This window comes from Phyllobates terribilis, unplaced genomic scaffold (assembly GCF_046119375.1).
Source record: "Phyllobates terribilis strain yellow unplaced genomic scaffold, ASM4611937v1 Scaffold_8__6_contigs__length_399053987, whole genome shotgun sequence".
Lineage (NCBI taxonomy): Eukaryota > Metazoa > Chordata > Amphibia > Anura > Dendrobatidae > Phyllobates > Phyllobates terribilis.
This window is the reverse complement of record NW_027362768.1, coordinates 230274606-230296094: the sequence shown is the minus strand read 5'-3', so window position 1 is coordinate 230296094 and position 21489 is coordinate 230274606.

Below are 21489 nucleotides of genomic sequence, written 5' to 3'. Positions count from 1 at the left end.
CAATGAGTCCTTGATATTTAGTCATTTTCAGCCAATTTTCTGGATTTTTGAAAATTTCGCTTTTTTGTGAAAATATCCACTAAATGAGGGAATAATATGTGTGAGGGTACCCCAGGAGAGTTCCAAATGTGTGTGGGTAGATTATATCTCCCACGGGGGTAAAATTAAAAAAAGGTGAAAAAAATTTTTTTTTGGACTTAGTCATTTTTTTGCCGTTTATCAGACTTTCAGATAGGGCAAATGTCAGTGAGCGTTCCGATTTCAGTTCCAGAGCGATTTGCCCAATGAGTCCTTGATATTTAGTCGTTTTCAGCCAATTTTCTGGATTTTTGAAAATTTCACTTTTTTGTGAAAATATCCACTAAATGAGGGAATAATATGTGTGAGGGTACCCCAGGAGAGTTCCAAATGTGTGTGGGTAGAATATATATCCCACGGGGGTAAATTTGAAAAAAGTTTAAAAAAAATTTTTTTTGGACTTAGCCATTTTTCCGGCGTTTATCAGACTTTCAGATAGGGGAAATGTCAGTGAGCGTTCCGATTTCAGTTCCAGAGCGATGTGCCCAATGAGTCCTTGATATTTAGTCGTTTTCAGCCAATTTTCTGGATTATTGAAAATTTCACTTTTTTGTGAAAATATCCACTAAATGAGGGAATAATATGTGTGAAGGTACCCGAGGACAGTTCCAAATGTGTTTGGGTAGAATATATATCCCACGGGGGTAAATTTGAAAAAATTAGAAAAAAATTTTTTTTTGGACTTAGCCATTTTTCCGGTGTTTATCAGACTTTCAGATAGGGCAAATGTCAGTGAGCGTTCCGATTTCAGTTCCAGAGCGATTCGCCCAATGAGTCCTTGATATTTAGTCATTTTCAGCCAATTTTCTGGATTTTTGAAAATTTCGCTTTTTTGTGAAAATATCCACTAAATGAGGGAATAATAAGTGTGAGGGTACCCCAGGACAGTTCCAAATGTGTTTGGGTAGAATATATATCCCACGGGGGTAAAATTGAAAAAAGTTGAAAAACATTTTTCTTTGGACTTAGTCATTTTTCCGGCGTTTATCAGACTTTCAGATAGGGCAAATGTCAGTGAGCGTTCCGATTTCAGTTCCAGAGCGATTTGCCCAATGATTCCTTGATATTTAGTCATTTTCAGCCAATTTTCTGGATTTTTGAAAATTTCACTTTTTTGTGAAAATATCCACTAAATGAGGGAATAATATGTGTGAAGGTACCCCAGGACAGTTCCAAATGTGTTTGGGTAGAATATATATCCCACGGGGGTAAATTTGAAAAAATTTGAAAAAAAATTTTTTTTGGACTTAGCCATTTTTCCGGCGTTTATCAGACTTTCAGATAGGGCAAATGTCAGTGAGCGTTCCGATTTCAGTTCCAGAGCGATTCGCCCAATGAGTCCTTGATATTTAGTCATTTTCACTCATTTTAGTGGATATTTTCACAAAAAAAGTGAAATTTTGAAAAAATCCAGAAAATTGGCTGAAAACGACTAAATATCAAGGACTCATTGGGCAAATCACTCTGGAACTGAAATCGGAATGCTCACTGACATTTGCCCTATCTGAAAGTCTGATAAACGGCGGAAAAATGACTAAGTCCAAAAAAATTTTTTTTCAACTTTTTTCAATTTTACCCCCGTGGGATATTTATTCTTATTATTGTGTGAGGGTACCCCAGGACAGTTCCAAATGTGTGTGGGTAGAATATATATCCCACGGGGGTAAAATTAAAAAAACTTGAAAAACATTTTTTTTTGGACTTAGTCATTTTTCCGGCATTTATCATACTTTCAGATAGGGCAAATGTCAGTGAGCGTTCCGATTTCAGTTCCAGAGCGATTCGCCCAATGAGTCCTTGATATTTAGTAGTTTTCAGCCAATTTTCCGGATTTTTGAAAATTTCACTTTTTTGTGAAAATATCCACTACATGAGGGAATAATATGTGTGAGGGTACCCCAGGACAGTTCCAAATGTGTGTGGGTAGAATATATATCCCACGGGGGTAAAATTAAAAAAAGTTGAAAAACATTTTTTTTTGGACTTAGTCATTTTTCCGGCGTTTATCAGACTTTCATAGGGCAAATGTCAGTGAGCGTTCCAATTTCAGTTCCAGAGTGATTCGCCAAATGAGTCCTTGATATTTAGTCGTTTTCAGCCAATTTTCTGGATTTTTTAAAATTTCACTTTTTTGTGAAAATATCCACTAAATGAGGGAATAATATGTGTGAGGGTACCCCAGGAGAGTTCCAAATGTGTGTGGGTAGAATAAATATCCCACGGGGGTAAAATTGAAAAAAGTTTAAAAAAAATTTTTTTGGACTTAGTCATTTTTCCGCCGTTTATCAGACTTTCAGATAGGGCAAATGTCAGTGAGCGTTCCGATTTCAGTTCCAGAGCGATTCGCCCAATGAGTCCTTGATATTTAGTCATTTTCAGCCAATTTTCTGGATTTTTGAAAATTTCGCTTTTTTGTGAAAATATCCACTAAATGAGGGAATAATATTTGTGAAGGTACCCCAGGTCAGTTCCAAATGTGTGTGGGTAGAATATATATCCCACGGGGGTAAAATTAAAAAAAGTTGGAAAACATTTTTTTTTGGACTGTCATTTTTCCGCCGTTTATCAGACTTTCAGATAGGGCAAATGTCAGTGAGCGTTCCGATTTCAGTTCCAGAGTGATTTGCCCAATGAGTCCTTGATATTTAGTCGTTTTCAGCCAATTTTCTGGATTTTTGAAAATTTCACTTTTTTGTGAAAATATCCACTAAATGAGGGAATAATATGTGTGAGGGTACCCCAGGAGAGTTCCAAATGTGTGTGGGTAGAATATATATCCCACGGGGGTAAATTTGAAAAAAGTTTAAAAAAAATTTTTTTTGGACTTAGCCATTTTTCCGGCGTTTATCAGACTTTCAGATAGGGGAAATGTCAGTGAGTGTTCCGATTTCAGTTCCAGAGCGATTTGCCCAATGAGTCCTTGATATTTAGTCGTTTTCAGCCAATTTTCTGGATTATTGAAAATTTCACTTTTTTGTGAAAATATCCACTAAATGAGGGAATAATATGTGTGAAGGTACCCCAGGACAGTTCCAAATGTGTTTGGGTAGAATATATATCCCACGGGGGTAAATTTGAAAAAATTAGAAAAAAATTTTTTTTTGGACTTAGCCATTTTTCCGGTGTTTATCAGACTTTCAGATAGGGCAAATGTCAGTGAGCGTTCCGATTTCAGTTCCAGAGCGATTCGCCCAATGAGTCCTTGATATTTAGTCATTTTCAGCCAATTTTCTGGATTTTTGAAAATTTCGCTTTTTTGTGAAAATATCCACTAAATGAGGGAATAATATGTGTGAGGGTACCCCAGGACAGTTCCAAATGTGTTTGGGTAGAATATATATCCCACGGGGGTAAAATTGAAAAAAGTTGAAAAACATTTTTTTTTGGACTTAGTCATTTTTCCGGCGTTTATCAGACTTTCAGATAGGGCAAATGTCAGTGAGGGTTCCGATTTCAGTTCCAGAGCGATTTGCCCAATGAGTCCTTGATATTTAGTCGTTTTCAGCCAATTTTCTGGATTTTTGAAAATTTCACTTTTTTGTGAAAATATCCACTAAATGAGGGAATAATATGTGTGAGGGTACCCCAGGAGAGCTCCAAATGTGTGTGGGTAGAATATATATCCCACGGAGGTAAATTTGAAAAAAGTTTTAAAAAAATTTTTTTTGGACTTAGCCATTTTTCCGGCGTTTATCAGACTTTCAAATAGGGGAAATGTCAGTGAGCGTTCCGATTTCAGTTCCAGAGCGATTTGCCCAATGAGTCCTTGATATTTAGTCGTTTTCAGCCAATTTTCTGGATTTTTGAAAATTTCACTTTTTTGTGAAAATATCCACTAAATGAGGGAATAATATGTGTGAGGGTACCCCAGGAGAGTTCCAAATGTGTGTGGGTAGAATATATATCCCACGGAGGTAAATTTGAAATAAGTTTTAAAAAAATTTTTTTTGGACTTAGCCATTTTTCCGGCGTTTATCAGACTTTCAGATAGGGGAAATGTCAGTGAGCGTTCCGATTTCAGTTCCAGAGCGATTTGCCCAATGAGTCCTTGATATTTAGTCGTTTTCAGCCAATTTTCTGGATTATTGAAAATTTCACTTTTTTGTGAAAATATCCACTAAATGAGGGAATAATATGTGTGAAGGTACCCCAGGACAGTTCCAAATGTGTTTGGGTAGAATATATATCCCACGGGGGTAAATTTGAAAAAAATTGAAAAAAAATTTTTTTTGGACTTAGCCATTTTTCCGGTGTTTATCAGACTTTCAGATAGGGCAAATGTCAGTGAGCGTTCCGATTTCAGTTCCGGAGCGATTCGCCCAATGAGTCCTTGATATTTAGTCATTTTCAGCCAATTTTCTGGATTTTTGAAAATTTCGCTTTTTTGTGAAAATATCCACTAAATGAGGGAATAATATGTGTGAGGGTACCCCAGGACAGTTCCAAATGTGTTTGGGTAGAATATATATCCCACGGGGGTAAAATTGAAAAAAGTTGAAAAACATTTTTTTTTGGACTTAGTCATTTTTCCGGCGTTTATCAGACTTTCAGATAGGGCAAATGTCAGTGAGCGTTCCGATTTCAGTTCCAGAGCGATTTGCCCAATGAGTCCTTGATATTTAGTCGTTTTCAGCCAATTTTCTGGATTTTTGAAAATTTCACTTTTTTGTGAAAATATCCACTAAATGAGGGAATAATATGTGTGAGGGTACCCCAGGAGAGTTCCAAATGTGTGTGGGTAGAATATATATCCCACGGAGGTAAATTTGAAAAAAGTTTTAAAAAAATTTTTTTTGGACCTAGCCATTTTTCCGGCGTTTATCAGACTTTCAGATAGGGGAAATGTCAGTGAGCGTTCCGATTTCAGTTCCAGAGCGATTTGCCCAATGAGTCCTTGATATTTAGTCGTTTTCAGCCAATTTTCTGGATTATTGAAAATTTCACTTTTTTGTGAAAATATCCACTAAATGAGGGAATAATATGTGTGAAGGTACCCCAGGACAGTTCCAAATGTGTTTGGGTAGAATATATATCCCACGGGGGTAAATTTGAAAAAATTTGAAAAAAAATTTTTTTTGGACTTAGCCATTTTTCCGGTGTTTATCAGACTTTCAGATAGGGCAAATGTCAGTGAGCGTTCCGATTTCAGTTCCAGAGCGATTCGCCCAATGAGTCCTTGATATTTAGTCATTTTCAGCCAATTTTCTGGATTTTTGAAAATTTCGCTTTTTTGTGAAAATATCCACTAAATGAGGGAATAATATGTGTGAGGGTACCCCAGGACAGTTCCAAATGTGTTTGGGTAGAATATATATCCCACGGGGGTAAAATTGAAAAAAGTTGAAAAACATTTTTTTTTGGACTTAGTCATTTTTCCGGCGTTTATCAGACTTTCAGATAGGGCAAATGTCAGTGAGCGTTCCGATTTCAGTTCCAGAGCGATTTGCCCAATGAGTCCTTGATATTTAGTCGTTTTCAGCCAATTTTCTGGATTTTTGAAAATTTCACTTTTTTGTGAAAATATCCACTAAATGAGGGAATAATATGTGTGAGGGTACCCCAGGAGAGTTCCAAATGTGTGTGGGTAGAATATATATCCCACGGAGGTAAATTTGAAAAAAGTTTTAAAAAATTTTTTTTGGACTTAGCCATTTTTCCGGCGTTTATCAGACTTTCAGATAGGGGAAATGTCAGTGAGCGTTCCGATTTCAGTTCCAGAGCGATTTGCCCAATGAGTCCTTGATATTTAGTCGTTTTCAGCCAATTTTCTGGATTATTGAAAATTTCACTTTTTTGTGAAAATATCCACTAAATGAGGGAATAATATGTGTGAAGGTACCCCAGGACAGTTCCAAATGTGTTTGGGTAGAATATATATCCCACGGGGGTAAATTTGAAAAAATTTGAAAAAAAATTTTTTTTGGACTTAGCCATTTTTCCGGTGTTTATCAGACTTTCAGATAGGGCAAATGTCAGTGAGCGTTCCGATTTCAGTTCCAGAGCGATTCGCCCAATGAGTCCTTGATATTTAGTCGTTTTCAGCCAATTTTCTGGATTTTTGAAAATTTCGCTTTTTTGTGAAAATATCCACTAAATGAGGGAATAATATGTGTGAGGGTACCCCAGGACAGTTCCAAATGTGTTTGGGTAGAATATATATCCCACGGGGGTAAAATTGAAAAAAGTTGAAAAACATTTTTTTTTGGACTTAGTCATTTTTCCGGCGTTTATCAGACTTTCAGATAGGGCAAATGTCAGTGAGCGTTCCGATTTCAGTTCCAGAGCGATTTGCCCAATGAGTCCTTGATATTTAGTCGTTTTCAGCCAATTTTCTGGATTTTTGAAAATTTCACTTTTTTGTGAAAATATCCACTAAATGAGGGAATAATATGTGTGAGGGTACCCCAGGAGAGTTCCAAATGTGTGTGGGTAGAATATATATCCCACGGAGGTAAATTTGAAAAAAGTTTAAAAAAAATTTTTTTTGGACTTAGCTATTTTTCCGGTGTTTATCAGACTTTCAGATAGGGCAAATGTCAGTGAGCGTTCCGATTTCAGTTCCAGAGCGATTCGCCCAATGAGTCCTTGATATTTAGTCATTTTCAGCCAATTTTCTGGATTTTTGAAAATTTCGCTTTTTTGTGAAAATATCCACTAAATGAGGGAATAATATGTGTGAGGGTACCCCAGGACAGTTCCAAATGTGTTTGGGTAGAATATATATCCCACGGGGGTAAAATTGAAAAAAGTTGAAAAACATTTTTTTTTGGACTTAGTCATTTTTCCGGCGTTTATCAGACTTTCAGATAGGGCAAATGTCAGTGAGCGTTCCGATTTCAGTTCCAGAGCGATTTGCCCAATGAGTCCTTGATATTTAGTCGTTTTCAGCCAATTTTCTGGATTATTGAAAATTTCACTTTTTTGTGAAAATATCCACTAAATGAGGGAATAATATGTGTGAAGGTACCCCAGGACAGTTCCAAATGTGTTTGGGTAGAATATATATCCCACGGGGGTAAATTTGAAAAAATTTAAAAAAAAATTTTTTTTTGGACTTAGCCATTTTTCCGGTGTTTATCAGACTTTCAGATAGGGCAAATGTCAGTGAGCGTTCCGATTTCAGTTCCAGAGCGATTCGCCCAATGAGTCCTTGATATTTAGTCATTTTCAGCCAATTTTCTGGATTTTTGAAAATTTCGCTTTTTTGTGAAAATATCCACTAAATGAGGGAATAATATGTGTGAGGGTACCCCAGGACAGTTCCAAATGTGAGTGGGTAGAATATATATCCCACGGGGGTAAAATTGAAAAAAGTTGAAAAACATTTTTTTTTGGACTTAGTCATTTTTCCGGCGTTTATCAGACTTTCAGATAGGGCAAATGTCAGTGAGCGTTCTGATTTCAGTTCCAGAGCGATTTGCCCAATGAGTCCTTGATATTTAGTCGTTTTCAGCCAATTTTCTGGATTTTTGAAAATTTCACTTTTTTGTGAAAATATCCACTAAATGAGGGAATAATATGTGTGAGGTTACCCCAGGAGAGTTCCAAATGTGTGTGGGTAGAATAAATATCCCACGGGGGTAAAATTGAAAAAAGTTGAAAAAAAATTTTTTTGGACTTAGTCATTTTTCCGCCGTTTATCAGACTTTCAGATAGGGCAAATGTCAGTGAGCGTTCCGATTTCAGTTCCAGAGCGATTCGCTCAATGAGTCCTTCATATTTAGTCGTTTTCAGCCAATTTTCTGGATTTTTGAAAATTTCGCTTTTTTGTGAAAATATCCACTAAATGAGGGAATAATATGTGTGAGGTTACCCCAGGAGAGTTCCAAATGTGTGTGGGTAGAATAAATATCCCACGGGGGTAAAATTGAAAAAAGTTGAAAAAAAATTTTTTTGGACTTAGTCATTTTTCCGCCGTTTATCAGACTTTCAGATAGGGCAAATGTCAGTGAGCGTTCCGATTTCAGTTCCAGAGCGATTCGCTCAATGAGTCCTTCATATTTATTCGTTTTCAGCCAATTTTCTGGATTTTTGAAAATTTCACTTTTTTGTGAAAATATCCACTAAATGAGGGAATAATATGTGTGAGGGTACCCCAGGAGAGTTCCAAATGTGTGTGGGTAGAATATATATCCCACGGGGGTAAATTTGAAAAAAGTTTAAAAAAAATTTTTCTTGGACTTAGTCATTTTTCCGCCGTTTATCAGACTTTCAGATAGGGCAAATGTCAGTGAGCGTTCCGATTTCAGTTCCAGAGCAATTCGCCCAATGAGTCCTTGATATTTAGTCATTTTCAGCCAATTTTCTGGATTTTTGAAAATTTCGCTTTTTTGTGAAAATATCCACTAAATGAGGGAATAATATGTGTGAGGGTACCCCAGGACAGTTCCAAATGTGTTTGGGTAGAATATATATCCCACGGGGGTAAAATTGAAAAAAGTTGAAAAACATTTTTTTTTGGACTTAGTCATTTTTCCGGCGTTTATCAGACTTTCAGATAGGGCAAATGTCAGTGAGCGTTCCGATTTCAGTTCCAGAGCGATTTGCCCAATGAGTCCTTGATATTTAGTCGTTTTCAGCCAATTTTCTGGATTTTTGAAAATTTCACTTTTTTGTGAAAATATCCACTAAATGAGGGAATAATATGTGTGAGGGTACCCCAGGAGAGTTCCAAATGTGTGTGGGTAGAATATATATCCCACGGGGGTAAATTTGAAAAAAGTTTTAAAAAAATTTTTTTTGGACTTAGCCATTTTTCCGGCGTTTATCAGACTTTCAGATAGGGGAAATGTCAGTGAGCGTTCCGATTTCAGTTCCAGAGCGATTTGCCCAATTAGTCCTTGATATTTAGTCATTTTCAGCCAATTTTCTGGATTTTTGAAAATTTCGCTTTTTTGTGAAAATATCCACTAAATGAGGGAATAATATGTGTGAGGGTACCCCAGGACAGTTCCAAATGTGAGTGGGTAGAATATATATCCCACGGGGGTAAAATTGAAAAAAGTTGAAAAACATTTTTTTTTGGACTTAGTCATTTTTCCGCCGTTTATCAGACTTTCAGATAGGGCAAATGTCAGTGAGCGTTCCGATTTCAGTTCCAGAGCGATTCGCCCAATGAGTCCTTGATATTTAGTCGTTTTCAGCCAATTTTCTGGATTTTTGAAAATTTCACTTTTTTGTGAAAATATCCACTAAATGAGGGAATAATATGTGTGAAGGTACCCCAGGACAGTTCCAAATGTGTTTGGGTAGAATATATATCCCACGGGGGTAAATTTGAAAAAATTTGAAAAAAATTTTTTTTTGGACTTAGCCATTTTTCCGGCGTTTATCAGACTTTCAGATAGGGCAAATGTCAGTGAGCGTTCCGATTTCAGTTCCAGAGCGATTCGCCCAATGAGTCCTTGATATTTAGTCATTTTCAGCCAATTTTCTGGATTTTTGAAAATTTCGCTTTTTTGTGAAAATATCCACTAAATGAGGGAATAATATGTGTGAGGTTACCCCAGGAGAGTTCCAAATGTGTGTGGGTAGAATAAATATCCCACGGGGGTAAAATTGAAAAAAGTTGAAAAAAAATTTTTTTGGACTTAGTCATTTTTCCGCCGTTTATCAGACTTTCAGATAGGGCAAATGTCAGTGAGCGTTCCGATTTCAGTTCCAGAGCGATTCGCTCAATGAGTCCTTCATATTTAGTCGTTTTCAGCCAATTTTCTGGATTTTTGAAAATTTCGCTTTTTTGTGAAAATATCCACTAAATGAGGGAATAATATGTGTGAGGTTACCCCAGGAGAGTTCCAAATGTGTGTGGGTAGAATAAATATCCCACGGGGGTAAAATTGAAAAAAGTTGAAAAAAAATTTTTTTGGACTTAGTCATTTTTCCGCCGTTTATCAGACTTTCAGATAGGGCAAATGTCAGTGAGCGTTCCGATTTCAGTTCCAGAGCAATTCGCCCAATGAGTCCTTGATATTTAGTCATTTTCAGCCAATTTTCTGGATTTTTGAAAATTTCGCTTTTTTGTGAAAATATCCACTAAATGAGGGAATAATATGTGTGAGGTTACCCCAGGAGAGTTCCAAATGTGTGTGGGTAGAATAAATATCCCACGGGGGTAAAATTGAAAAAAGTTGAAAAACGTTTTTTTTTGGACTTAGTCATTTTTCCGGCGTTTATCAGACTTTCAGATAGGGCAAATGTCAGTGAGCGTTCCGATTTCAGTTCCAGAGCGATTCGCCCAATGAGTCCTTGATATTTAGTCGTTTTCAGCCAATTTTCTGGATTTTTGAAAATTTCACTTTTTTGTGAAAATATCCACTAAATGAGGGAATAATATGTGTGAAGGTACCCCAGGACAGTTCCAAATGTGTTTGGGTAGAATATATATCCCACGGGGGTAAATTTGAAAAAATTTGAAAAAAAATTTTTTTTGGACTTAGCCATTTTTCCGGCGTTTATCAGACTTTCAGATAGGGCAAATGTCAGTGAGCGTTCCGATTTCAGTTCCAGAGCGATTCGCCCAATGAGTCCTTGATATTTAGTCATTTTCAGCCAATTTTCTGGATTTTTGAAAATTTCGCTTTTTTGTGAAAATATCCACTAAATGAGGGAATAATATGTGTGAGGTTACCCCAGGAGAGTTCCAAATGTGTGTGGGTAGAATAAATATCCCACGGGGGTAAAATTGAAAAAAGTTGAAAAAAAATTTTTTTGGACTTAGTCATTTTTCCGCCGTTTATCAGACTTTCAGATAGGGCAAATGTCAGTGAGCGTTCCGATTTCAGTTCCAGAGCGATTCGCTCAATGAGTCCTTCATATTTAGTCGTTTTCAGCCAATTTTCTGGATTTTTGAAAATTTCGCTTTTTTGTGAAAATATCCACTAAATGAGGGAATAATATGTGTGAGGTTACCCCAGGAGAGTTCCAAATGTGTGTGGGTAGAATAAATATCCCACGGGGGTAAAATTGAAAAAAGTTGAAAAAAAATTTTTTTGGACTTAGTCATTTTTTCGCCGTTTATCAGACTTTCAGATAGGGCAAATGTCAGTGAGCGTTCCGATTTCAGTTCCAGAGCGATTCGCTCAATGAGTCCTTCATATTTAGTCGTTTTCAGCCAATTTTCTGGATTTTTGAAAATTTCACTTTTTTGTGAAAATATCCACTAAATGAGGGAATAATATGTGTGAGGGTACCCCAGGAGAGTTCCAAATGTGTGTGGGTAGAATAAATATCCCACGGGGGTAAAATTGAAAAAAGTTGAAAAAAAATTTTTTTGGACTTAGTCATTTTTCCGCCGTTTATCAGACTTTCAGATAGGGCAAATGTCAGTGAGCGTTCCGATTTAAGTTCCAGAGCGATTCGCCCAATGAGTCCTTGATATTTAGTCGTTTTCAGCCAATTTTCTGGATTTTTGAAAATTTCGCTTTTTTGTGAAAATATCCACTAAATGAGGGAATAATATGTGTGAGGGTACCCCAGGACAGTTCCAAATGTGTTTGGGTAGAATATATATCCCACGGGGGTAAAATTGAAAAAAGTTGAAAAACATTTTTTTTTGGACTTAGTCATTTTTCCGGCGTTTATCAGACTTTCAGATAGGGCAAATGTCAGTGAGCGTTCCGATTTCAGTTCCAGAGCGATTTGCCCAATGAGTCCTTGATATTTAGTCGTTTTCAGCCAATTTTCTGGATTTTTGAAAATTTCACTTTTTTGTGAAAATATCCACTAAATGAGGGAATAATATGTGTGAGGGTACCCCAGGAGAGTTCCAAATGTGTGTGGGTAGAATATATATCCCACGGAGGTAAATTTGAAAAAAGTTTAAAAAAAATTTTTTTTGGACTTAGCTATTTTTCCGGTGTTTATCAGACTTTCAGATAGGGCAAATGTCAGTGAGCGTTCCGATTTCAGTTCCAGAGCGATTCGCCCAATGAGTCCTTGATATTTAGTCATTTTCAGCCAATTTTCTGGATTTTTGAAAATTTCGCTTTTTTGTGAAAATATCCACTAAATGAGGGAATAATATGTGTGAGGGTACCCCAGGACAGTTCCAAATGTGTTTGGGTAGAATATATATCCCACGGGGGTAAAATTGAAAAAAGTTGAAAAACATTTTTTTTTGGACTTAGTCATTTTTCCGGCGTTTATCAGACTTTCAGATAGGGCAAATGTCAGTGAGCGTTCCGATTTCAGTTCCAGAGCGATTTGCCCAATGAGTCCTTGATATTTAGTCGTTTTCAGCCAATTTTCTGGATTATTGAAAATTTCACTTTTTTGTGAAAATATCCACTAAATGAGGGAATAATATGTGTGAAGGTACCCCAGGACAGTTCCAAATGTGTTTGGGTAGAATATATATCCCACGGGGGTAAATTTGAAAAAATTTAAAAAAAAATTTTTTTTTGGACTTAGCCATTTTTCCGGTGTTTATCAGACTTTCAGATAGGGCAAATGTCAGTGAGCGTTCCGATTTCAGTTCCAGAGCGATTCGCCCAATGAGTCCTTGATATTTAGTCATTTTCAGCCAATTTTCTGGATTTTTGAAAATTTCGCTTTTTTGTGAAAATATCCACTAAATGAGGGAATAATATGTGTGAGGGTACCCCAGGACAGTTCCAAATGTGAGTGGGTAGAATATATATCCCACGGGGGTAAAATTGAAAAAAGTTGAAAAACATTTTTTTTTGGACTTAGTCATTTTTCCGGCGTTTATCAGACTTTCAGATAGGGCAAATGTCAGTGAGCGTTCTGATTTCAGTTCCAGAGCGATTTGCCCAATGAGTCCTTGATATTTAGTCGTTTTCAGCCAATTTTCTGGATTTTTGAAAATTTCACTTTTTTGTGAAAATATCCACTAAATGAGGGAATAATATGTGTGAGGTTACCCCAGGAGAGTTCCAAATGTGTGTGGGTAGAATAAATATCCCACGGGGGTAAAATTGAAAAAAGTTGAAAAAAAATTTTTTTGGACTTAGTCATTTTTCCGCCGTTTATCAGACTTTCAGATAGGGCAAATGTCAGTGAGCGTTCCGATTTCAGTTCCAGAGCGATTCGCTCAATGAGTCCTTCATATTTAGTCGTTTTCAGCCAATTTTCTGGATTTTTGAAAATTTCGCTTTTTTGTGAAAATATCCACTAAATGAGGGAATAATATGTGTGAGGTTACCCCAGGAGAGTTCCAAATGTGTGTGGGTAGAATAAATATCCCACGGGGGTAAAATTGAAAAAAGTTGAAAAAAAATTTTTTTGGACTTAGTCATTTTTCCGCCGTTTATCAGACTTTCAGATAGGGCAAATGTCAGTGAGCGTTCCGATTTCAGTTCCAGAGCGATTCGCTCAATGAGTCCTTCATATTTATTCGTTTTCAGCCAATTTTCTGGATTTTTGAAAATTTCACTTTTTTGTGAAAATATCCACTAAATGAGGGAATAATATGTGTGAGGGTACCCCAGGAGAGTTCCAAATGTGTGTGGGTAGAATATATATCCCACGGGGGTAAATTTGAAAAAAGTTTAAAAAAAATTTTTCTTGGACTTAGTCATTTTTCCGCCGTTTATCAGACTTTCAGATAGGGCAAATGTCAGTGAGCGTTCCGATTTCAGTTCCAGAGCAATTCGCCCAATGAGTCCTTGATATTTAGTCATTTTCAGCCAATTTTCTGGATTTTTGAAAATTTCGCTTTTTTGTGAAAATATCCACTAAATGAGGGAATAATATGTGTGAGGGTACCCCAGGACAGTTCCAAATGTGTTTGGGTAGAATATATATCCCACGGGGGTAAAATTGAAAAAAGTTGAAAAACATTTTTTTTTGGACTTAGTCATTTTTCCGGCGTTTATCAGACTTTCAGATAGGGCAAATGTCAGTGAGCGTTCCGATTTCAGTTCCAGAGCGATTTGCCCAATGAGTCCTTGATATTTAGTCGTTTTCAGCCAATTTTCTGGATTTTTGAAAATTTCACTTTTTTGTGAAAATATCCACTAAATGAGGGAATAATATGTGTGAGGGTACCCCAGGAGAGTTCCAAATGTGTGTGGGTAGAATATATATCCCACGGGGGTAAATTTGAAAAAAGTTTTAAAAAAATTTTTTTTGGACTTAGCCATTTTTCCGGCGTTTATCAGACTTTCAGATAGGGGAAATGTCAGTGAGCGTTCCGATTTCAGTTCCAGAGCGATTTGCCCAATTAGTCCTTGATATTTAGTCATTTTCAGCCAATTTTCTGGATTTTTGAAAATTTCGCTTTTTTGTGAAAATATCCACTAAATGAGGGAATAATATGTGTGAGGGTACCCCAGGACAGTTCCAAATGTGAGTGGGTAGAATATATATCCCACGGGGGTAAAATTGAAAAAAGTTGAAAAACATTTTTTTTTGGACTTAGTCATTTTTCCGCCGTTTATCAGACTTTCAGATAGGGCAAATGTCAGTGAGCGTTCCGATTTCAGTTCCAGAGCGATTCGCCCAATGAGTCCTTGATATTTAGTCGTTTTCAGCCAATTTTCTGGATTTTTGAAAATTTCACTTTTTTGTGAAAATATCCACTAAATGAGGGAATAATATGTGTGAAGGTACCCCAGGACAGTTCCAAATGTGTTTGGGTAGAATATATATCCCACGGGGGTAAATTTGAAAAAATTTGAAAAAAAATTTTTTTTGGACTTAGCCATTTTTCCGGCGTTTATCAGACTTTCAGATAGGGCAAATGTCAGTGAGCGTTCCGATTTCAGTTCCAGAGCGATTCGCCCAATGAGTCCTTGATATTTAGTCATTTTCAGCCAATTTTCTGGATTTTTGAAAATTTCGCTTTTTTGTGAAAATATCCACTAAATGAGGGAATAATATGTGTGAGGTTACCCCAGGAGAGTTCCAAATGTGTGTGGGTAGAATAAATATCCCACGGGGGTAAAATTGAAAAAAGTTGAAAAAAAATTTTTTTGGACTTAGTCATTTTTCCGCCGTTTATCAGACTTTCAGATAGGGCAAATGTCAGTGAGCGTTCCGATTTCAGTTCCAGAGCGATTCGCTCAATGAGTCCTTCATATTTAGTCGTTTTCAGCCAATTTTCTGGATTTTTGAAAATTTCGCTTTTTTGTGAAAATATCCACTAAATGAGGGAATAATATGTGTGAGGTTACCCCAGGAGAGTTCCAAATGTGTGTGGGTAGAATAAATATCCCACGGGGGTAAAATTGAAAAAAGTTGAAAAAAAATTTTTTTGGACTTAGTCATTTTTCCGCCGTTTATCAGACTTTCAGATAGGGCAAATGTCAGTGAGCGTTCCGATTTCAGTTCCAGAGCAATTCGCCCAATGAGTCCTTGATATTTAGTCATTTTCAGCCAATTTTCTGGATTTTTGAAAATTTCGCTTTTTTGTGAAAATATCCACTAAATGAGGGAATAATATGTGTGAGGTTACCCCAGGAGAGTTCCAAATGTGTGTGGGTAGAATAAATATCCCACGGGGGTAAAATTGAAAAAAGTTGAAAAACGTTTTTTTTTGGACTTAGTCATTTTTCCGGCGTTTATCAGACTTTCAGATAGGGCAAATGTCAGTGAGCGTTCCGATTTCAGTTCCAGAGCGATTCGCCCAATGAGTCCTTGATATTTAGTCGTTTTCAGCCAATTTTCTGGATTTTTGAAAATTTCACTTTTTTGTGAAAATATCCACTAAATGAGGGAATAATATGTGTGAAGGTACCCCAGGACAGTTCCAAATGTGTTTGGGTAGAATATATATCCCACGGGGGTAAATTTGAAAAAATTTGAAAAAAAATTTTTTTTGGACTTAGCCATTTTTCCGGCGTTTATCAGACTTTCAGATAGGGCAAATGTCAGTGAGCGTTCCGATTTCAGTTCCAGAGCGATTCGCCCAATGAGTCCTTGATATTTAGTCATTTTCAGCCAATTTTCTGGATTTTTGAAAATTTCGCTTTTTTGTGAAAATATCCACTAAATGAGGGAATAATATGTGTGAGGTTACCCCAGGAGAGTTCCAAATGTGTGTGGGTAGAATAAATATCCCACGGGGGTAAAATTGAAAAAAGTTGAAAAAAAATTTTTTTGGACTTAGTCATTTTTCCGCCGTTTATCAGACTTTCAGATAGGGCAAATGTCAGTGAGCGTTCCGATTTCAGTTCCAGAGCGATTCGCTCAATGAGTCCTTCATATTTAGTCGTTTTCAGCCAATTTTCTGGATTTTTGAAAATTTCGCTTTTTTGTGAAAATATCCACTAAATGAGGGAATAATATGTGTGAGGTTACCCCAGGAGAGTTCCAAATGTGTGTGGGTAGAATAAATATCCCACGGGGGTAAAATTGAAAAAAGTTGAAAAAAAATTTTTTTGGACTTAGTCATTTTTTCGCCGTTTATCAGACTTTCAGATAGGGCAAATGTCAGTGAGCGTTCCGATTTCAGTTCCAGAGCGATTCGCTCAATGAGTCCTTCATATTTAGTCGTTTTCAGCCAATTTTCTGGATTTTTGAAAATTTCACTTTTTTGTGAAAATATCCACTAAATGAGGGAATAATATGTGTGAGGGTACCCCAGGAGAGTTCCAAATGTGTGTGGGTAGAATAAATATCCCACGGGGGTAAAATTGAAAAAAGTTGAAAAAAAATTTTTTTGGACTTAGTCATTTTTCCGCCGTTTATCAGACTTTCAGATAGGGCAAATGTCAGTGAGCGTTCCGATTTAAGTTCCAGAGCGATTCGCCCAATGAGTCCTTGATATTTAGTCGTTTTCAGCCAATTTTCTGGATTTTTGAAAATTTCACTTTTTTGTGAAAATATCCACTAAATGAGGGAATAATATGTGTGAGGGTACCCCAGGAGAGTTCCAAATGTGTGTGGGTAGAATATATATCCCACGGGGGTAAATTTGAAAAAAGTTTAAAAAAATTTTTTCTTGTACTTAGTCATTTTTCCGCCGTTTATCAGACTTTCAGATAGGGCAAATGTCAGTGAGCGTTCCGATTTCAGTTCCAGAGCAATTCGCCCAATGAGTCCTTGATATTTAGTCATTTTCAGCCAATTTTCTGGATTTTTGAAAATTTCGCTTTTTTGTGAAAATATCCACTAAATGAGGGAATAATATGTGTGAGGGTACCCCAGGACAGTTCCAAATGTGTGTGGGTAGAATATATATCCCACAGGGGTAAAATTGAAAAAAGTTGAAAAACGTTTTTTTTTGGACTTAGTCATTTTTCCGGCGTTTATCAGACTTTCAGATAGGGCAAATGTCAGTGAGCGTTCCGATTTCAGTTCCAGAGCGATTCGCCCAATGAGTCCTTGATATTTAGTCGTTTTCAGCCAATTTTCTGGATTTTTGAAAATTTCACTTTTTTGTGAAAATATCCACTAAATGAGGGAATAATATGTGTGAAGGTACCCCAGGACAGTTCCAAATGTGTTTGGGTAGAATATATATCCCACGGGGGTAAATTTGAAAGAAGTTTAAAAAAAATTTTTTTTGGACTTAGCCATTTTTCCGGCGTTTATCATACTTTCAGATAGGGCAAATGTCAGTGAGCGTTCCGATTTCAGTTCCAGAGCGAATCGCCCAATGAGTCCTTGATATTTAGTCGTTTTCAGCCAATTTTCTGGATTTTTGAAAATTTCACTTTTTTGTGAAAATATCCACTAAATGAGGGAATAATATTTGTGAAGGTACCCCAGGACAGTTCCAAATGTGTGTGGGTAGAATATATATCCCACGGGGGTAAAATTAAAAAAAAGTTGAAAAACATTTTTTTTGGACTTAGTCATTTTTCCGGCGTTTATCAGACTCTCAGATAGGGCAAATGTCAGTGAGCATTCCAATTTCAGTTCCAGAGTGATTCGCCCAATGAGTCCTTGATATTTAGTCGTTTTCAGCCAATTTTCTGGATTTTTGAAAATTTCACTTTTTTGTGAAAATATCCACTAAATGAGGGAATAATATGTGTGAGGGTACCCCAGGAGAGTTCCAAATGTGTGTGGGTAGAATATATATCCCACGGGGGTAAAATGAAAAAAAGTTGCAAAACATTTTTTTTTGGACTTAGTCATTTTTCCGGCGTTTATCAGACTTTCAGATAGGGCAAATGTCAGTGAGTATTCCAATTTCAGTTCCAGAGTGATTCGCCCAATGAGTCCTTGATATTTAGTCGTTTTCAGCCAATTTTCTGGATTTTTGAAAATTTCACTTTTTTGTGAAAATATCCACTAAATGAGGGAATAATATGTGTGAGGGTACCCCAGGAGAGTTCCAAATGTGTGTGGGTAGAATATATATCCCACGGGGGTAAAATTAAAAAAAGTTGAAAAACATTTTTTTTTGGACTTAGTCATTTTTCCGGCGTTTATCAGACTTTCAGATAGGGCAAATGTCAGTGAGCGTTCCGATTTCAGTTCCAGAGCGATTCGCCCAATGAGTCCTTGATATTTAGTCGTTTTCAGCCAATTTTCCGGATTTTTGAAAATTTCACTTTTTTGTGAAAATATCCACTAAATGAGGGAATAATATGTGTGAGGGTACCCCAGGAGAGTTCCAAATGTGTGTGGGTAGAATAAATATCCCACGGGGGTAAAATTGAAAAAAGTTTAAAAAAAATTTTTTTGGACTTAGTCATTTTTCCGGCGTTTATCAGACTTTCAGATAGGGCAAATGTCAGTGAGCGTTCCGATTATAATTCCAGAGCGTTTCGCCCAATGAGTCCTTGATATTTAGTCGTTTTCAGCCAATTTTCTGGATTTTTTAAAATTTCACTTTTTTGTGAAAATATCCACTAAATGAGGGAATAATATGTGTGAGGGTACCCCAGGAGAGTTCCAAATGTGTGTGGGTAGAATAAATATCGCACGGGGGTAAATTTGAAAAAAGTTTAAAAAAATTTTTTCTTGGACTTAGTCATTTTTCCGGCGTTTATCAGACTTTCAGATAGGGCAAATGTCAGTGAGCGTTCCGATTTCAGTTCCAGAGCGATTTGCCCAATGAGTCCTTCATATTTAGTCGTTTTCAGCCAATTTTCTGGACTTTTGAAAATTTCACTTTTTTGTGAAAATATCCACTAAATGAGGGAATAATATGTTTGAGGGTACCCCAGGAGAGTTCCAAATGTGTGTGGGTAGAATATATATCCCACGGGGGTAAAATTAAAAAAAGTTGAAAAACATTTTTTTTTGGACTTAGTCATTTTTCCGGCGTTTATCAGACTTTCAGATAGGGCAAATGTCAGTGAGCGTTCCGATTTCAGTTCCAGAGCGATTCGCCCAATGAGTCCTTGATATTTAGTAGTTTTCAGCCAATTTTCCGGATTTTTGAAAATTTCACTTTTTTGTGAAAATATCCACTAAATGAGGGAATAATATGTGTGAGGGTACCCCAGGACAGTTCCAAATATGTGTGGGTAGAATATATATCCCACGGGGGTAAAATTAAAAAAAGTTGAAAAACATTTTTTTTTGGACTTAGTCATTTTTCCGGCGTTTATCAGACTTTCAGATAGGGCAAATGTCAGTGAGCGTTCCAATTTCAGTTCCAGAGTTATTCGCCAAATGAGTCCTTGATATTTAGTCGTTTTCAGCCAATTTTCTGGATTTTTTAAAATTTCACTTTTTTGTGAAAATATCCACTAAATGAGGGAATAATATGTGTGAGGGTACCCCAGGAGAGTTCCAAATGTGTGTGGGTAGAATAAATATCGCACGGGGGTAAATTTGAAAAAAGTTTAAAAAATTTTTTTCTTGGACTTAGTCATTTTTCCGGCGTTTGTCAGACTTTCAGATAGGGCAAATGTCAGTGAGCGTTCCGATTTCAGTTCCAGAGCGATTCGCTCAATGAGTCCTTCATATTTAGTCGTTTTCAGCCAATTTTCTGGATTTTTGAAAATTTCACTTTTTTGTGAAAATATCCACTAAATGAGGGAATAATATGTGTGAGGGTACCCCAGGAGAGTTCCAAATGTGTGTGGGTAGAATAAATATCCCACGGGGGTAAAATTGAAAAAAGTTGAAAAAAAATTTTTTTGGACTTAGTCATTTTTCCGCCGTTTATCAGACTTTCAGATAGGGCAAATGTCAGTGAGCGTTCCGATTTAAGTTCCAGAGCGATTCGCCCAATGAGTCCTTGATATTTAGTCGTTTTCAGCCAATTTTCTGGATTTTTGAAAATTTAACTTTTTTGTGAAAATATCCACTAAATGAGGGAATAATATGTGTGAGGGTACCCCAGGACAGTTCCAAATGTGTGTGGGTAGAATATATATCCCACGGGGGTAAAATTGAAAAAAGTTGAAAAACGTTTTTTTTTGGACTTAGTCATTTTTCCGGCGTTTATCAGACTTTCAGATAGGGCAAATGTCAGTGAGCGTTCCGATTTCAGTTCCAGAGCAATTCGCCCAATGAGTCCTTGATATTTAGTCGTTTTCAGCCAATTTTCTGGATTTTTGAAAATTTCACTTTTTTGTGAAAATATCCACTAAATGAGGGAATAATATGTGTGAAGGTACCCCAGGACAGTTCCAAATGTGTTTGGGTAGAATATATATCCCACGGGGGTAAATTTGAAAAAATTTGAAAAAAAATTTTTTTTGGACTTAGCCATTTTTCCGGCGTTTATCAGACTTTCAGATAGGGCAAATGTCAGTGAGCGTTCCGATTTCAGTTCCAGAGCGATTCGCCCAATGAGTCCTTCATATTTAGTCGTTTTCAGCCAATTTTCTGGATTTTTGAAAATTTCACTTTTTTGTGAAAATATCCACTAAATGAGGGAATAATATGTGTGAGGGTACCCCAGGAGAGTTCCAAATGTGTGTGGGTAGAATAAATATCCCACGGGGGTAAAATTGAAAAAAGTTGAAAAAAAATTTTTTTGGACTTAGTCATTTTTACGCCGTTTATCAGACTTTCAGATAGGGCAAATGTCAGTGAGCGTTCCGATTTAAGTTCCAGAGCGATTCGCCCAATGAGTCCTTGATATTTAGTCGTTTTCAGCCAATTTTCTGGATTTTTGAAAATTTCACTTTTTTGTGAAAATATCCACTAAATGAGGGAATAATATGTGTGAGGGTACCCCAGGAGAGTTCCAAATGTGTGTGGGTAGAATAAATATCCCACGGGGGTAAAATTGAAAAAAGTTGAAAAAAAATTTTTTTGGACTTAGTCATTTTTCCGCCGTTTATCAGACTTTCAGATAGGGCAAATGTCAGTGAGCGTTCCGATTTCAGTTCCAGAGCGATTTGCCCAATGAGTCCTTGATATTTAGTCGTTTTCAGACAATTTTCTGGATTTTTGAAAATTTCACTTTTTTGTGAAAATATCCACTAAATGAGGGAATAATATGTGTGAGGGTACCCCAGGAGAGTTCCAAATGTGTGTGGGTAGAATAAATATCGCACGGGGGTAAATTTGAAAAAAGTTTAAAAAAATTTT